This window comes from Enhydra lutris, unplaced genomic scaffold (genome assembly GCF_002288905.1).
Source record: "Enhydra lutris kenyoni isolate GAN:26980312 unplaced genomic scaffold, ASM228890v2 scaffoldscaffold18, whole genome shotgun sequence".
Classification (NCBI taxonomy): domain Eukaryota; kingdom Metazoa; phylum Chordata; class Mammalia; order Carnivora; family Mustelidae; genus Enhydra; species Enhydra lutris.
In genome coordinates, this window is record NW_019154102.1 from 26,578,855 (window position 1) to 26,584,854 (window position 6,000).

The following is a 6,000-nucleotide window of genomic DNA, read 5'->3' on the forward strand; positions in this document are numbered from 1 at the left end:
TAATTATTTAGTAATATCAGTGCAGCTGGTAAGTCACTGACTAAACTCCGATTTTATTATTTGCTGTGGTTTATGAGTTGGCAGAGACACCTAATTTCTTTCAATCCTGCTTGTTCACTATTAATGTTCAAAATCTTTCGGTGATGGAAAGAGCAAGCAACAATGCTGAGGCTTTGTTATACACATTTATTTCTGACTTCAGCTTTTGATAAAGTATAATTTTAGACTCTAGTAAAATTCAATCAGGAAGGTGAATGTTCATCGCTGAAGGCAACAGCTATGTTCCTAGAAAGCAGAGGGGGTAAGGCTTAGTGGTGCATTAGAGCCACACTACTTCGTTTGTTATTTATTAGTCATGTGAGAGCTAATGACAAGTTATTCAGATTTTTCGACCTCCATTTTCTCACATCCCAAATGGGGATAATAATGGCATAGAGATTCCTTGAAGATCAAATGGGAAAATCCCATAAGGCTACATGGATCATAAAAGTTTTCATTCTAATCAGAATACTTTGAGGAGAGGTGTTTTTTGTTTGTTTGTTTTTGTTTTGTTTTGTTGTTGTTGTTTTTGAGAAGAAGAGCTATTAATAATATGCTGTCATGACACTTATAAAACAGGATTTCCTAAACAAGCTGGGCATTTGACTATTTTATGTATTACACAATTAGCACATTGCTTGGCACTTAGTGTTTGATTAATGCAAGCAAAGATTAGTGTTATTTTAATTTTTATCTATTTACCTGATATTTGAAGATCAAATCTCTTTTCAAAATATTTTGATCTAAGAGCAACTAAGACCGATATTCAACCCAACCATTGTCCTAGGGACTTTACTCATAGCCATAGTTACCAAGTAACCATGCATTCATGTAAGCCATGTTTACTTTGACTACTCTACTCAATACTGGGGTAAACGCTGTATACAGAACAATGAAGAGATAGTCCCTGCCCCTTGGAGCTTACTTCCTAAAAAATACATTCAGGGGACAACAAATTTCAAAAAGAAGGCCACCAATGCTTTGTAGTAGGGTTTCAAAATGATAGAAGGTTCTCTTCAAATAAATTTCCACAGAAAAACATCAGAAATGTTACTATAGAACCAGGGATTCATAAAGGTTATAAAGATTTTTTTCTTTAATTCGAGAGTTTATTTTATTCCAGTTTCCCTGGATTAATATTAATCAACCACTTTCCTTGACTTAGAGCTCTAGAATTTTAAATGTCACTGTTCTGGGTAATTTATCTTTTCTGTGTTTTTTATCCTACTCTTCAGATCAAGACTGGAACTGAAGTATGAGGATATTCTGGAATACCTGGTCTAGGAACTACTAGGATTCACTTATATTACTATGGATAGCCTACATTTATGCATAATCTCCCTAATCTTAATGCTTTAACAACAAATGTCTATATTGTTTTAGTAATGGAAATTTTGCTACTGGCTGAACATATCTCCAGAACAGCTTCCAAATGGTGACTCAATAATGCAAGATATTTCTATCTTGAGAACATACCATCTCTACACTGGCTTCCACAGTCATTCCCAAAAATGAAGGGAGATGCTAGAAGGTTGAAAAGTGGCTTTAGTCCAGATTGGTTTCACATCAATTGTGTTGATACTCCGTAGGCCCTGGATAGTTGCAAGAGGGCTAGAAAATGTGTGTGTGTGTGTGTGTGTGTGTTGGGGGGTGGTGGTGGTGGTGGGAGTGTATAGAGATATTCCACCAGCATCAAATATATCATGCATGACTCTACAAGTTTCTAAAATCACTTTGTATGGGGGCACCTGGGTGGCTCAGTGGGTTAAAGCCTCTGCCTTCGGCTCAGGTCATGATCCCAGGGTCCTGGGATTGAGCCCCACATTGGGCTCTCTGCTCTGATCTCTGTCAAATAAATAAATAAAATCTTAAAAAAAAAATAAAATGACTTGTATGAGATTTAAGAAATTATCATGTGGAGTGTAGGCTAACAGGGACAGACACACTGTAGTTACATTCAGTCTAGGACTTGAGCAGAAATTGAGGTGAAGGGTGGTAGTGATAACTTCAAAAGATGTGCTTTATTAATGAGTGAAGAAATGTTTCAGAAAGAAAGAAAGAAAGTTCCAAAAACTACATAAAGCAGAGCTTTTCCCCAATATTAGCTTGATATTATAAAATGGAATATTAAAATGGGTCATTTTTAAAAGATTCAGAAACTTGAGGTACATAAGGTTTTCAAATACTTCACTAATTTTCTAGGTCAATAATGTAATTTCATGCTTCTGATACTTCATTTTCAAAACTGGATTGAAGCATCTTTTTTCATAAACTCACTTTCTTAGACTCAAGTAAATTGAGAAATATGCCTTGACAATGCCGAGAAATATAAATATATAAATATAAATATATATGTATATATAAATATATGTGTATGTATATATATATACATATATATATATGTATATATATATATAAAATAAAGGACAACATTTATCTTGGTAGGAAAACAAAATCTGCTAAAGAATGTCTTTGGCATCTCTGATAGAGCCAGACATTGCATTCACTTCACTGATGCATGGTATTTGTGTCAATGGAGGAAAACCTTTTTTTCTATCAACTGTTCTTGTTCTTTGACAATCTGAGAACATATAATTTAATTTGGCTTTGTAACAGCAGTCTACAGCTCTTCAGTGCAGAATCTCAAGTGTTCAGAATGATTTTGAAGCAAATCTCAAAAAAGGAATACAGGAGATGTATGCGTGAGGGTGTGTGTGTGGGGGAGGGGGTTATGTGTGTGTAGGTGTACTGTTTGGAAGATAATGACAAGAGAGATAAACAAGACAAGAAACAGAGTTTTAGTGTCAAACCTTCACGTCTAGGTGAAAGAATTAGTTTTCTGGAAATAAGAAGAGAAAGAATGTGAAAAGACAAATTAGGAGCTCGCCATTTCATTTCATGCTGTCAACAGCTTTACCTTGCTATATTTTGTTTTACATGAGAGTAGATATCTAAATTTTAAGACCAAACTACATGTAATGACTGTACTATCAGTTCCTCAACTTAATATCAATATGAGCATCTTTTTGAAATGAAACTGAACTGCACTTAAATGAGAACACAGCACAACAAATTACCTCTCCTCTCTGAGACAGAGGTTAAATGGTGCTGTTCCTCCTCAATTTAAGGGATAAACAAAGTGTTAAGAAAATATATGTTTATTTTTATGCTTCACTTCAGAAAAAACAACAACAACAACACCACATATTTAAAACTTAAAACCAAGATGCCTGGTTGGGAAAATTCTGTGAAGTTTGAATTTATAAGATGGAAAGAATTATTTTAAATTTCTACCAGAAATGTTCTTATACAACCAAGGATTCATAAAAATTTTAAAATTCTCTTCTTTAATTTGAAAGTTTATTTTAGTCCTGTTTCCCTGGGTAAATATTAGTCAACTACTTTTCTACAATTTGCTATAACTGAGATGATGTTTGGGTTACTGTTTTTTGGGGAGAAGACAGAAGGTAGTAATGATCTAGGCCACCTGTGATGATTTTCCACTATAATATAGAGTCCTCAGAGATAAGAAAACCATAAATCTGGGGCACCTGTGTGGCTCAGTGGGTTAAGCCTCTGCCTTCAGCTCAGGTCATGATCTCAGGGTCCTGGGATCAAGCCCCATATCAGGCTCTCTGCTCCTCGGGGAGCCTGCTTCCTCCTCTCTCTCTCTGCCTGCCTCTCTGACTACTTGTGATTTCTCTCCGTCAAATAAATAAATGAAATCTTTTAAAAGAAAAAAAACCCTCTAAATCAGTCACTAAATGGGAGGAAATTTAACCAAAAAAAAAAAAAAAAAGAAAACCATAAATCTGATTAAAATTACATTTTGGAATAATACAGAAGGCTGTTGATTATTGTGCAATTTTGAGAAAATTTACAATATGATTATCAGTATTAATATGCTAACACTATTTTTGTTTTAGAAGGTACAGACATATGTAATCTTCATATTATGCATAAATATATATCCATAAGTATATATTATTTTATAAACAAATATAAAATGTATTTATTTCAACAAGTTTCCTATTAAAACTAGAGGTCTTAAAGAACTATTAAAGAACTAAAGATCTTAAAGAACCTAAAGAACTATTTCACAAAAAGGACCTGCACAAACACTCCCTGAGTTCAACGAAAACTATTTATGTCCAGTAATATACATGGGTCAAATTAGGAATCTTAGTGCAATGCCAAGTACATTAAGAATATTTTTGTAGCATAAAAATAAATGTTATAAGTACTAACAGTAAATTTTTGTCTTCAGTTTTCGTTTTAAGTCATCTTACTTCACAGAAAGATTCCATGATGTAGGATTCTCTATCTCTCCCCTTCTGTGTTGAATGGGCATACATCATTCTTGCAATTTGCAATACATATAGCTCACAAAGTCTGATATTGAGCAACTGGATGTTAATATTCTATTTTAAAGCTCTGCCATCCACCATCCATAATTGTACTTTTCTCCATGAGAGTCTGCTCACTGACTTAACAGAACAAATGATAGAAAATCATCCAAGTAAAAAGCTTCTGTCAAGTAATAGGGGACAATAATCTCAAGGAGAGGCAAAACTCATAAAATCCAGCAATCTGTAATGAATGAGAAATAATTAATTTTGAAAATATCATTTATATGATTTTATCACTCCAAGTGATTCAGCAATCCTTCAGATTTCCTAAAGACTTTTATTTATTTAGGGCATGTCAAATTTTATATGTATCCACTCTATGAATCAGAAAATATTGAGACTCTGTAATAAAAATCGCTGGCATGGTTCAATGTGTTAAGAACAACAAACTAAATGGATTAGAATCAATCCAAATATGTTAAAAATTTTTCTAACAGTGAATATCCAAATGGATTTGCATGTGGGGAACCAGTCATGGAAGCAAATGGATTGACTGAGGAGGAAAACAACATAAACAAACAATAACTACAAACTTTCCCTCTTATATACAACCCTAGTCCCATGTGGGGAAAGAAAGAGAGAGGGAGGGAGGAATGTAATTCGTAATTCAGTCTGTTTACTTGCTGTTTTGGCATACTTTTCATATTCCTACACTACAGTAAATTAACTTTCCTGTTGAACTCCATTTAATTAAATAGTGGTGGTGGTGGTTGTTGTTGTTTTTCCCCCTTACTTTCCTGCTTTCTGGCTTACAGCCTCAAGCAAATAAAAAGAGCAGGAAACCCCAACTGAACCGTGTACAAACCCAAATAGTTCTGCTGTAATATTTCTCTCACGTTCATTAATTTCTATGACTTTTGTGTGGGACTGGGCCTTTGCAAAGAGCAGTGATATTAAGAAACAGATGTAGGCAGAAGGTGTTCACAATGGGCTAAGTTCATGAATCTGATATGCAAGTTCTGACCTTAAATATTTTATTCAATACAAAGATAAATGAAGACAAAACATTTTGGAGTGAAATTTGGATGAGAAGTTTTTTGTTTTTTTTTTTTTCTACTTTAGAAATTCCAATTTTATCTCATATTATTCCTTTGCCTGCTAAAGAAACAATGATGAAAACCATTCCCTACTGGCAGGTAAAGCAGTGATGGACTCAGTTGTCTAGATGTAACCTCAGGATGTCTGACATCAAAGAAAATGAAGCCACAGGAGTGGGAGCCCAGGGGCAGAGCTTTAATCAAAAGAGAGATGGAGAAGTTTGAATCATAGTCCTATATCTGGAGGAACTGGGGTCCAAGATAAAGAGAACCCAAACATTTGGACAAGAAAGAAGAAAGGGACAAAGAGTGATGGACTGTGGAAGGGGCCTGGAGCTTGTTCGGAGCAACAAGAGCAGGAACCAAGTTAAAGACATTCAGGACAATGTCAAAGCAGCATCAGTAGGACATAATTCTCCCTATGCTATGATATTAAAGACATTGAAAGAGTAATATTTTAAGTGCCCCTACTTTAAGACCAAATTGCCCATAAATTTGAGCATAGGACAGCACTA